This window comes from Battus philenor, unplaced genomic scaffold (assembly GCF_028537555.1).
Source record: "Battus philenor isolate CCGP_79_NKW_IND1 unplaced genomic scaffold, ilBatPhil1.0.hap1 SCAF_22, whole genome shotgun sequence".
Lineage (NCBI taxonomy): Eukaryota > Metazoa > Arthropoda > Insecta > Lepidoptera > Papilionidae > Battus > Battus philenor.
In genome coordinates, this window is record NW_027181685.1 from 5,992,843 (window position 1) to 6,007,518 (window position 14,676).

The following is a 14,676-nucleotide window of genomic DNA, read 5'->3' on the forward strand; positions in this document are numbered from 1 at the left end:
ACGTAAATAAAAAAAAAAACAATTTCTAAATTCGATTTGTGTTTAAGAAATCGTTTTTTTATTTTTGAAATCAAAGATTTAAAAAATATGTTAGAGTAAATTTTCCTTTCATGTCTTAATGTCCTTTCATGTCTTGATGCTGCATGCAAGCAGCACAAGAATCTCCAGTTGCGGAGATGATGATGAATGCAGACAATTTTTATTTTGTCTATTTTCATACTCATTTTTAATTCATCGAGACTCAGAATCAAGCCTTTATTCTCTGTTTTAGAATATGTGTAAAACTATTGTGATTTTTAAATTTTATGCTAAAGTCATTTATTACGAGTTGCAATTTACTAAGAAACAAATTAACGGTGAATTCCTAAGGTTGTGACATTTTCTTGACCGGACTGACTCCTTTTTTCAACAATATTGAAACGTGTGGTAGTATCGCTAATGATAGAACTAACTGTTTTCTGGGAAACAAGTAAACCTAAACACGAAATAACTACGGTGTGGGTATTACAACGTAATCCAAAGATTGTTAAGAATAAATTCATAGTGATTTTGTACGAGATTGAGGTAGCTGCAAAAAATATAATAGCGAAATCTTAAAATTGCTATAGGATTTAGGCCTTGAACTTCAGTTTATTATTGGAATGGCTTTAAATGATTCTTCCAATGCCAGCAGTACTAGTAGGATCATTTAAATTGTGTTAAAATATGTAGGGGAATCTGGTAAAGGTGAAAGCCGATGCATTGTAAAAGGGCTTCCTTTTAAACATGTAACGTATGTCGTCAGTTCCGAGCATCGTACCTGTACAACAGTGTTTCCCAACGTGGAGTGTTAAGGGAAACAATTCAAAATTGGACTTGCACAAGTTTAAACCTTTATTAAAAATTAAGTATGTTCCATTAGAGACACGTAAGAATTTTATAAAGGCTAAGGTGGGGCATGGCACAGAAAACGGTGGAAAATTCTGCTCTACAATGTGATACACCCGCTCCCGTACGGAGAATCAATGGAATGCTCAAAAGTTACATCACTGTAATTCACGGTCTAATACTAATATTATTTAAAATCCAGGCACTTTGAAATCTAAATGCTAAACGACTATTGGCGTAGAGTACTATGCAACTTAAGTATATTGCTATCCGGTGAAATAAATACCGTAACTACCCAAGTCATTGCTCCTGTTACCCCCTGTGCTTAATTACTGTAAAGAGGTGTAAGCATTTTTAATGTTATGTCACCTTGAAAATGCATATTCAGTTTAATTGTTTATTGCATTGCAATATTTGCTGTTGCCGACTCAAGCGAGCATCTGCAGAAATATGGTCGAGAACAGACCAGCTGCTATAGTTTTAACAGTTGAAAATGTTTAAAACACTATTCGATCTTAAAATAATTAAAATCTATATTCGAAAACTAACTGGACTTTTTTTACAATCTACGACAGCAGCCGTTCAAAACATGTCGCTTCGTCGTTGTCGCGGTTCCGTTTCGAAACATAATTTATTTACACATAATGTACTAATAATTTTAATAACTTAATGTTATAATCAACTCGTCCGCTGATCTGGTGTTTTTTTATATGAATTCATTATAAAATTTTACTTATTTTTACATTGAATCAATAGTGGTGTAAGGTTTATTATATTAGTAGAGTCGTGTCCATTTGTTTTTTTTTTTTAAATTTATTATCCAGATTCCAGTCAGCACAGAAGCGAAAAATTAAGATGTAGGTATATGTGAGACAAATATACAAATGTTAAGTTTTTATTTTAAACGGGGCCATTGTTCGTAGTAATATTAATATTTATTTATATTATTGATGATAGTGTAGTGCTCAATATAAAATTAAACAACATATGTAACCAGTTACCAGACCCCAAATTGATTAAAATTTAATAGCGTTAATTTTATTAATTTTTAACAAGAAAAAAGAAAACACTCATGTTAATTTATAGTCTTGTTACTACTCCTGCCTATTTTTCACTATTTAAAATTGGTTACTGTAAAATTTATTTCCCATCGTTTTATCGATGTTAACTAAATGTGCTTACAGTGTATTAGTCAAAATCATTAACCATTAACATATCATGAATATTTTGTCGTTAATGTAATGATTATGATTGGATTCCCGCCAAAGTACGTGATGGATCCAACACGATCATTGTAATTTCTGTAATGACGCGCAATGGGACATACGTATCTATATTCACGCAGCTAACAATGTGAGAGCGGGCAGAGATCATAAATTGTGGCAACGAACGATGCTCATAATCCTATCACAATCATTTTTGTAACTAGATCGGATTGCTGTTCACATGCGGACGGTTTTATTCGAAAGTGAAGTAGTAATTTTGATAAACAATAATGATGCGTTTAGCACTAGAAGAAATTTAATAGGATGTATGTTAATTTATTTTAGGTTTTTCTGTTTTTAATAAGACTGCAAGGGTGTTTTTTTTAAATCGTTCGTTTTCTCTATAACATTTTAAATTATATGCATGCCTATACTATTTTAGAAATAACGCAACCCAAAACATTCACTACTTAATTATAACATTAACTTCAAAGAAAAAAATTATATTAGTTATAGTTTTTTTCTTTGAAGTTAAGACTTTTTAATGGTCTCTTTTTAAAATTGTTATTATACATAAAATTATTGTATTGCCCGTTAACGACGAGATTAAATTTAATATTTTATGCTCAGTTTTTGCATAATACCGTTCAGCAACTAACGGAGACACTCAGAAAATTGTGTGAAGTGTGGGACGGGGAATTATTGTCAGCAGCGGATAATGGGGTAAGACTATTTTCTCGAGGAAACGTACAATTGACAACAAAAAAAACGACTGATGTTAAAATTAAAAAGTTAAAATAAAAACTTGAAAACAAGTGCCGCTAAGTAATGATTAGTTTATATTATGTTACTCCTATATTGGTTGTATATGTTTCAAGTAAAAAGTGAGTTGTAGAAAACTATTAAAATTAAAATATTTTTTCTTTTTATGTATAAACCTTTTTGATATTTTATAATTTATCACAAATAAAAACTAAGGGTCTGTACATATACTTTTGTTTTATTCGATAATACGTCTTTTTAATTTTCAATATATACTTTTTATATAGAAAGTCGTAATTATTTATATGATTTTTATATTTGTTATTACATTTAAATTGTTACATTTCTTTTGCAACCGAGTGTAATATAACGTGTGCACGTCACGTGCGGATAACAGCCAGGCATTAGTCCGTGACGTCACTGTCAGTAACCATCACAGCGATGGATTTGCACTGTCATGAAATCGTCCATCTTTGCGACCATTAGATGTTATGGTGAAAATAAAAATCTGCAGTGGAAATCAGTTTTTATGAAAAAAAAAATGTTATCACTACAAGTACATTCGTGAACATAATATTTGTTTATGAGTTTAAAACCTTACCATAGTTTTGAAAACTACAAAACAATTGTAAACTCTAAAGTAAGGCTCAGAATACCACGTTTTCAACTGTAGTACAACCCATAATCCATTCGTTACAACTGCAGAAGCAATCATATATCTCAATTTCCATTAATTTAATTCTCAAATAACCGAGACTTGCGATTGTATTTCGCGGGTTTGATTCCCAGAATGTAATTTTATAGATCTAATACTTCCTGTATTAATTATATTGTATTGCCACTGCTCATAAACAAGTTTCAAAGGGGATTGGCAGTATCGTCCTCTGCGTACCATAATAACACACTGCGATCGCAAATCCAGCTGTCAAAGCTGGCGATTATAGTATATTCCCTTAAGTTATCTTTGGGAGAGGATTCTATGCTTTTGCAGTGAGGGTCTATATGCTGAAACGATGATGAAAACGACGATGAATAAAGATTACTTTAAAAAAAAAAACAAATTTTCTATTTCGTACACTGCAAAACTTATGTAACAATGTGTTTAAGTTTTGATTCACAATAGTTTATGGTACACGATATTGTTTGATAAAAAATAACACAACTTTTTGACAGCAACCTAGAGAATTTTATTTTTGATCTGCTATTTTATAATTTAACTCGCAATTACTATTATAGTTATTTATTATAAGAATTGCTGCTATTAGTAGAGTAATTATAGAGAAATTTTCGCTTAGCAACACATTTGGAGACTCATTTTATTTATATAGATGATAATAACCGATAAAAAGGAATAAAATAAAATTTACAAGCTAATCCACGTAGTCCTCATTTTTAATATTTCCGATAAAAACACGTATATCAAACTGTATGTCTTTATGACAATATAAAATTAAAATACAAATGTCTTTATACCAATACGCAGCGGTGAAGATTTATCTCTTGACACGTCTCGTGACAATGCTCTCATGCATCGTGATGCCTTGTTTAAAGGAGCCCTTGTAATGCCATACCGGGTACGTACAAAAGGTTATTTGTTCTAAACTATCGTTGCACGAAACAGGCGTACAATTACAAATCAGCCTCCCAAGGCACAAGTTATTAAACATTACATTCTATGCGTAAGTTTTACAGACAATTTACTTGAACAAATTATAACGAACCGGCCTAAGTTATAAGCTCCTAATATCAATTAAGTTAATGGCAAACAGAAAAATATGTACTGTTTATGTATACGTATTAACTACGTATATTATGATTATACATCAAATAAAGGTTTAAAACATTATTGAATACTGTTATTTCTAAGAAATATTTTTGCACTACAATAAAAATAGATTTTAAATATTTTTTCAAATTTGGAATCAATGAAAAACATTATATGCAGCTTCCAATTGATTCTATTAAAAATCCAAGGAATGACGATGAAAATTATCATAGGTCAGTTATAAATATTGGGTCGTAAAAATGGACTGTTATAATGTTTTACTGTCTATTGTAATCATCTTTTAGAAATGAATAATTGAAAGTTGTATGGTTAGAAACGAGTACACTTGATGTTTGGATAAAATGGAACTCGATTGCCACAAGTATATATTTAAAGGTACATATTTATATGTACATTTACAATTTATTTATTTAAATTTTTAAATGCGTAATTCATCACTGTTTCCTTGGATTATATAAGTAATATTATATATGTGTTAAAACAAGTAAAAACAATTTTATATGATTAAACCAAATTTAAGAAATTGGGAAATAAACTATACAGAGTAATTGGTTACAGGTGTAAAAGCTATAAAGGTGTTAATGTATAGCTCATTTGCCGGAAAAAACCTTTAAAGTTTTTACATGTATTTCCTATCATTACAGGATGTAAAGTGATCACTCTGAAAAATATTTTTCTTTTCGAATGAGACAGGCCGATAACTCTGGCAGTATGAAATCTGCAAGGGTAGATAGTTTACAATATTAAATTTTAATATGAAGTTTGTAAAGGATTTTTTTAAACAGACTATTTCTGAATCCATTGATTTGCATAGGGTGTATCATATGTTATTTGACAGGAAGTAAGCTATACTTTCACCTCTTTAAGTCTTTTATATAAGCAATCACTCTGTAAATATATCTTAAGAACGAAAACATTAATATATAAATGATTCTTTGTCCATAAGAACATTTTTTTTAATTCCTAGATATTGTTCGATAACATATTTAATATAGGTATTTTATATAGTCTAGTCGTATTCACAAGAATTAAAATCCAATGTTGTTCGTGGATAAAACCTTGGAATCCTTTTGTTTCAAATTTTAAATCCTGTTTATTTCGTGACTTTATCACCATTACAGCCGTGACGTCATCGTTGCAGCCATAAGACATTCTTTGCTGGACGTCAACCTTCTGTATAGATTTGACCAAAACTATTTAGATGCAACGAATCCTGTGTTTGCCGAAGACTTTAACAAGTTCATCAAGGTATATGCCTCTCCTAAAGACAGCCTGAATCGCCACGCATGGCTGGCGGGTTGGCTAACGTGTAGGATATTGGTACGCGGAGGATGCTGCTCCCATCACCTGGAAACTTATTTGGGAGCAGTGGCAATTCTATATAATTAATGCAAAAAGTATGAATTACATAAGAATGTTTCCCGAAAATCGAACGTGCGACCTTAGATTTCAAGTCTTAGTCCTTTACCGCTGGCCTAACACGTCCATGTGACTTGTAATAGATATAGTTGACGAATATATTTCTGAAAAAAGATCCTTGCTTTATAATTCAAAACATAGTTCATTTTATTTCATTACTTTAATAAGATGTAACAATATTAAAGAAAAAAAATTGACTCTATTGGTGATTTGGTAAGCGAAGCAAAATTTGACGGCCCTCTTTACAGATAGAGAGCTCTGAGAAAGAATGCCTTCACCAAAATTCTTAAATAATTTGTAGCAACAAAACTTACAGACATAAATGTAATGTTGCAATTAAAAGGTTTCATTATAATTTTTGTAACTTGCATGCGTGCATGAGTTCGTGTCTTGCACCAGAGCGCAAGCTAAGAGGCGCAAGCGCAGCTCAGCGGGGCGCGAGCACTGACAGTAACAGACATACGGTTAACCTTTAGATTAAGATGTGAACCGGCGCATAATGGCTTAGAGATGTACCCTGTAATATTGTTACTCCCATGATATATACGAGGAGGCTGGGTAAGTTCCTTGTATCTGGCTACGGTACAAAACTTATAAAGATATTGTTTTAATATACAAGATGATAGTTTATAAATTTTAAAGGTTTAAAGGGGTGTATAGCTCATTTACCGTCAATTGATATTGTACACCCTAAAAAAAATAAAAGTTTGATAAATTATAAATATCGTTTGATAATGTAGTAAAAACGCGTCTTTTTAAAATTTGGATATAAATACATATTAATATATATATAATATTTACATTTTGTTATCGTGCACTTACATGTACATTTTATACGTAACTGTAACTTTTCCGAAAAACGAAATTATCTCGTCTTGCCATTATATTGCCGGTAATTGTAATTAAATAATGTGTTAATTATTTTTCTTTCAGCATTAAAAAAAAAACATTTCTTCTTAAACAGTTATTCAATATTTTTAAATACTAATTTATTAAAAACTCCTTTTTTATTGCCTAGTCACGGAAAGTGGATGCCGGCAGCGGAAAAATAATCGTCGCGGCGAGCTTTGGGGAGGCCAATGCCTTGCAGTGAGCGTTTATGAAGCTAAAAAGAAGAAAAACATATAGAAAAGTGTGATAATTTTATGTATGTACATATATTGAGTAGTGGTAGCAGAGCGCTAGAGAACTGGGACTTCCGATCGTCGGATGCAAGTTCGATTTTCTAAATACAATCCTATATAATTCACACTTTGTGCACTAATTATATAGGAATGTCAGTGCTCACAAACAAGTTTCCAGAGGATAGGCAGCAGCGTTTTATGTATATACGTATATACCAAAATACAAGACTATAATCGGCAACCCGCCTGCCTAGCGTGGCGTTTATGGTACAGCCCCTCGTAGATATGTTTGGGGGAGGCACATGCCCTACAGAGGGTGCCTATGAGCTGAAACGGCGACGATATATATATGTAGGTTAGAGTATACGCAAGATTCCAAATTCAAAACCTACAACTTACTTTGTTTAATACACAAGTAACTTTTGATTAGTTCATAAATATACTGACACATGATATAGGAAGCAAATAGTAAAGGCACTCGTGTTGTAATGACAACTTTAAATAATAATCGACCTTATAGAGTTTCATGAACTGCTCGCGTGGTCCCGCCATTATTGTGACAATTTCATTTCACGCAAACCATAATTTGCATGAACCGTTTAATTGCTGTCACGGCTCGCTTTCGTTCATTAAAAAAAAAAAAACTCACACGTATAACGTTTCTCTTACAGTTCCACCACAATTACTATATGCGTTGTTAAATGCATGATTATACGGACAATTCTCGGTATTGCCTTTTTGTTTTCACAGACTTGAAATAAAAAAGTTGATCTCAAAAGGCACGGCCCAAATAATTAGACCGGCCTGACATATAAATCATCTTTCGAAAAAATATTTATGAGCCAACACAATCGGGTGGTCATTTTAAGTTGTACGTCCAGTAAAAGATGGATGCTATGCTATCATTATTTTTCCTTGCATAATTGTAAAATAAATTACTATATATTTACTGCGTAATAGGCCTTTCCGACCACTCAACATAGCGTGGTTCACAGATAAGTCGGCAGGGATGTAAATGTGATAGAAAAATAATACAAAATATGTAAAAATACCGAACATATATACAAATATGTACTTATGATCTAATTACTAAGAAACATAAATACTTAAACAGGGGGATATAATATATACATAATTACAAATGCAGATACTACTAACTTTTAATTAGAGAGAAATAAAAGAGTGGGGCCGAAGACATATTCAAGGTAACTCGGAGTTGCTGAATTTGGACAGTGCAAGACCAGTCATTATGGTGACATTTGGGAAAGGCCAATGGCATGCATTGGGCGCCTATCGACAGTCATGATGATGAGGTGAGAGAAATTACGTTGATTTTTCTGCCAATGGTGGTTAACCTTCTTTTGCCTTAATTACGTTAACTTATACAAAATCATATTTTTGATCTTTGAAGTTTTTTTTCGACAGTTTGTCAATATAAATAAAAATACAAATATTGATTGTATAACTTTAGTACAACACAGATTATTGTATGTCAAATTAATTGTCGAACTTAAAAAAATACGTGTGAACATAACATTAAACCTTAAAATGAAAAAAAATAAGTAGTTTTAATTGAAACTATTTTTAAAAGTAAAGCATTCGCTACGCTTTCGCTGTACATTTAACTTAAGGAATACAGGTGTTGTTAATTTAGAGCACCAAATATATGCATATACATATAATTACATCGTATAATACGATCGCTCTTGAGGCGTATTAACACTGTTACCGTTAACTGTAAAAGCGGCTAAACTTAACTGGATATTGGCAAGTTTTGGGTGTGTCCGTACTTAGATTTTAGATTTGTGTGTCGTTTGAGCTTCTAAAGAATACACCGATATCATTATTTTTAATGTGTAACCTTAAAATATAGCAAAATTAATATATATGTAGATTCGTTATAGGTATCAAAACCTGTAACGAGTGTATTATCTCATATGCCAATTAATGTAGGAGTCTATCATATCCAAAATCAATGATATCAGAAATACTAAATAACGTAATAATAATGCAATAAAAAAGACGTTTTAAAAATTCGGATTTACTACTACATATTAGAATTAATTATTGTATATTTTTTCCTGCTGAGTTTGTACTGCGTGAAGTATTTGACAAAAATAATATTTTCAAAGTGTAAAGGCATTAAGTCCGCTATTACAAAAATGAAAAAAAGGGTAAATAAATAGATAAAACCTGTAAAGTTTTTTTGCCGAAAAATGGACTGTATATTCACTCTTTTTAAGCTTTTAAACTGGCTTATCGCTAATCACCCTGTATATGAGATCTGCCCGTGTATCGCTCATCTCGATATTTTGGATTTACTAGGCACAGCTAGTAAACTTATGTTAATATTTAATAATATTAAAATCTTGTTTGAACCCAGATTAGACAGTAATAGAATTAAATTAATTTCACATGGACGTTTTAAGACTTTCTACACAAAGCGATACTAGTTGTTTGCAAATTAAAAAAAATCATTACAGGATTGATGCATCTCTTATTGACATCGAATTGTGTCTACCACCTGTTCGTATGATAAATGTGTCAGACACGAGACAAGCAAGATAAAGTCAGAGCTACATATATTTTTAAAGAGAATGTATAATTTATTTTTAATAAACATTTAAATAGACTGTTCGCTACTCATAATTCCCAAGGTTTTTGGAACATCAGATAAGTAAGAAATGTCTGTTTAGAATGTTTCGGTCTCGTGTTGCTTAGGCACAGCGAGGATACAAGGAGAACGAGGACCGAGTGAGTTTTAGTAGGTAGGAATCCCATATAACCTTTCTTCCACCAGATGGCAAGATATTTTGTTCGTACCCAGAAGATCTTCCTTCTAAAACAAAAAAGCTGACTCTCCTAAAAGTGACTGAGACTTTGAAAATCGAGTGAAAACAAAAGAACAAAAAAAAATTGTTTAGTGCCAAAACTTGCTTCAGAACTAAATTAATAGCTAAAAAAATACACATAAGTAGCTGGGAATATTCAAATTTCTCATGGTGGGTAAATTTACATCGTAGGTAGCTTAATATAATACACACATTCTTTTATTCAAATTACTGTGATTACAAAGTGGGGAAATTGCTATTTGCGGGCGGCATAAGAACAATCACCATGGCGCACTTTCGGTGTGGCTAATGCTTTGCAGCGGTCATCGGTCGAAATGATGATGAAAGCATCACACGTTTTATATATAATATACATACGCCTATATAGGAATAAGGTACTAGTCACTGCTTTGCGCTTTACGCACTTTTAGCTTTTAACACACTGATGTTAGCAAAGTTTTGCAAAGTTGTGATTAAAAACAGTGTAGTGCGAACTTGGTTATTCAGGTTGCCAATTCCTGATTTATTTCATACAACTGCGACCTACATCAATTATACCTGTCGAAATAATTTAATTAATTGTTATAAGTTTTCATTTTATTTTATACTTTTTGTGTCCAGTTTTCTTTTTTTTGTTATCATTTGTACTTGTTACTGTATTATGTTATGAATTATTTATCAATCTAAGTTATTTTATTATTTCACTAACTAACTTTTTATATTTACCGTTAACATTAAATTTTACAGTTTCATTATTATGGATTTAATATAGAACTTTTATATTTATGTTACTGTACAGATATAAAAGTCATCGTGAAGATCTGCACATCCGTAGGGTGTTATTTTTAAATCGTTATAATTTCACAACAAACGATGCTTCGATAACTAAGAACGGATGGTCGAGCGGACGGATTTGCGAGGCAGCGGGTATTGTAAGTCAAAAATACATCGTACGCGAATGCAGAGTTAAGAAAGTTTTAATGAACACGCTTTTAAATATTTTGTTATTATAAAATTCATTTATGATTAATGTCATTAAATAAATTACATACACGGAACCAAATGCTTCACTTAAGATACTTATTGGGGTCGTTTTAAACATTTTTTTTTATTTTTAAAAATCCTAAAGTGTTTTCCTGAATTCGTTATCTGTGATCTGCTCGACTCTGCTTCGCGACATCTTCTAATTAAAAAAAGTGACGGGAGAGTTCCTTATAATAGCAGTCGGTTTATCTAGAGCAAAGTTCTCCAAACTTTTTTGTGTTGTAGACCCCTTGCCATGTTTTTCCGTGTTGGGTAGACTCCCTACTTACCTGATTATGATTTCCTGTAAATTCCGAAATGTAGTGAAGTTTAGTGTTAAAAACTTAAAGTAAAAACACATGTTAATTTATATATTTATTAATTGAAACTACTCAAAATAAAATTTTGTATCTGTTATGTAAAATACGTAACATTAAATAAACATAAAATAAACTATAAATAAAATAACATAAGCAATAAATTATTTACTTCATAGGTAATTTTATAAATGTTTTGATATTATAAGATAGTATAATGTAAGTAAATAGGTACTATCAGTGTGTGTGTTGAGATCCACTATCGTGGACCCCCATTTTCATTTCATGGTCCCCCAAATTTTTTTTCGCTGACGTAGACCCCTTGCAGGTTATCATAGACCCCTAGGGGTCGATATAGATCACTTTGGGAATCACTGATCTAGAGGAAGGCTTATCCACGCCGCGTCTTTCGGTCACTCGAGAATGAGTCTGTCAGTTGCAATATCGATGTGCCCCGCCTATAGCCACTACAGGTGAGCAATTCTTCGAGCTAAGTCGGAGATCTTGATTCTTCTGCGGACGACTTCATTTCTGATTTAACCTCGCAGAGAAATTCTTAGAATAGCCGTCTTTATTGCTCTCTGGGTGACTTTGGGACTCGGATCTATATGTCATTAATGGCAACACACATTGAGCTAAGACATATGTCTACAGATATTAGTTACTATAAAGTAATTTAGTTTACTACTTAAGGAGGCGCTTAATTAATGGTTTCAGAAATAATAAATAAAGTAATGTAAATATACTAAGAAAAAGTATTTTAAAGTTTCGGATTACTACATATAAAAAAAAATTACTACAAGCTATGTCTTGTTCCATTTCTATAGAAATTTCGAGTGATCACTTTATACAGAGTGATTGGAAATGGCTTTAAAGCTTTTCACAAGCCTAAATGCGTATATGGAGGAGACTACATGTTTATAATATGTATTTTTGTATGAATTAATTGTGTCATAATTTTATTAATGTAAATAATCTATTGCATTTTGAGTAAAATAATATTTGTTATATTTTTGCTTGTTTTGGCTAAAATATCATGTCTAAATATTATAAAGCGAATCACGTAAGCTTATTTAGGGTGTGAGTCGACTGTGTCGTAAGTCTGACTTGTTATCGACTGTGTTGAGATTATATACTGCCATTTAAACAAACAGAGGTCTGACGTATTCTTTTAAACCCTAATGAGAATGCCTCCTGATGCTTTATGGCATCTATTGCAATAAACTTAAGGTCGTGTTGTAGGTGTAGACAGTTTATTTCTTTTTTTGTTAATTGGAAAGTTATGAATCGCATTGTGTGGCATTAAGATTATTTAAAAATAAAATGGTCGCAAAATTTTAAATTGTATTTAAATAAATATTAAGTCTTCAAATGTAAAATGTGTGTACACTGTTTGTAATTTCTGACGTAAAATAGAACTCAAGGGCAATAATTTTATGTGAAATGTGGAAAATCATTAATAAATAAATGATATAGATGGGTTGCGTTATTTTCTAAAATACACATTTATCATACATTGGGATGACAAGAAGAATAATGCCAATTTGAAGAAAAAATTGCAATCAAACACTGTCGTATTTTGTGTAGAAGTGTTACAAGAGCGGTGATACAAGAAGTGTGTGGTAGACAACACGCACACGTGATATTAAGAGCAGAACGCTTCACGTTTATCTACTCCTCTGTACTGCAAGTTCACATGCCTTTGGAAGTAAGCATTTTCCCTAGACTTTAATGAGACTTTGTGTTCCCAAAAATACTTAAATACTGCCTTGCTTTCAGTTGCTTAGCCCAGAAGCTTACGCTTTGGATGCTACTCGATACCTTAGGTGAATGGCTGTTTTCTTATTCGAAGGCGTCCAAGGAACAAACAACTCCTAAAACGGGTCATACTATTGGTTTTTACGTTCTGTCTGTTCCAATCACTTATTAAATTCAATAAAGAATACGTAATGCAATCCAATATTTAAAAACAAGGTAAAAGCAAAATATGGAGTAAGTAAAAGAAATTCAATTACTAACATTTGATTGAGGAACAGAAAACTAGCTATTCTGTGGCAGATAACGGACGATTTTATCTGCTTGTTTTATTGTGATTTGATCATTATTTGTTTATCATCAAATAAACGTGTGGTTATGGTAAACTATAAAATATTCTGGAGTAGCAATAAACGTACATATTTAGTTTGTTATTGCGTGTGGCGATAGAAAACTTGCTACCGGTTCTTTAAGCTTCCTGCGTGGATCCTTTACTCCGAGCACTATACTCGACCTTTTTCTCTCCAATGCGATGTATCCTGTAACTGTAAGAAATGAATCCTGAGAAATTACGTCTCATTCCGGTTTTAACAGTTTCGCCCGAATTAGAGCTGCAATCTACAAGAAATATTAAATTAAAAAATGTTTATAAATGCTATAATAGTGTACACCCAACACTAGTAGTGTTGTCTTAAAAATAAGTAAGTGAGGTCTAGTCAAAAGTACGCATGTAACACTACTCGGATAGCCATCACCTATATTAGGTTCTGTGTTGGAACAGGACCGGTCTGAGTCTCCTGGGTATTTCTGTTGAAATTCACCATAACATCACTTCTGCCATAAGACGTTCACAGCTGGACATAGGTCTTCGAATAAGACCTGTCTGCATCAAGTGTCTTCCGAATGTCATTTGTCCACCTTAACAAGGTTTGGTACGTGTTACCTGTTCAAGAATCTCAACATGTTTGAATTATTTAATTAAAAATTCAGTCCATTACATCTACAATCTTATTTATTATCGTTTGCAAAACAGCACGTTAATTTCCCAGCATAGTAAAATCAGTAACGTGCTAGCAAAATTATTTTGTGTGAAATCGCATCATTGCTCCCCACGCCGCAAAACTCGGTTAAGCTTGTAAATGGCTCGATTGTGAGTAACAAGCGCGCCGGAGAATGGCAATCCGGCCGATTTCCGTCGCTTTCCCACAATCAACCCAGCTGCCGAAGAATTTCCGCCGCGCCTCGTTATTGACGGGCGTAATGAAAATTGTCTTGTCGATTGTTGGAAGAGCTTTTCCACAGTCAGTGTTATAGTGAACACTGAATAATTGATACCACGAGAACAACACTAAATGTAAAATTGTTACAAATAATTACACCTATAAAAATAATTAATTTAAATAAATAATATCTATACTAAATCATTCTCACATAAATTTGGTAGTGTTTTAATCATAATTTTTTTTGAGTTTTACAGTAAACCTGTATTTACGAACATTATTTTAACAATACAGAATTAGCAATCAATGCGTTACATGATGACAATTTTAATAAAATTATCAATTTGTACTATGTTGACTTGTTTCT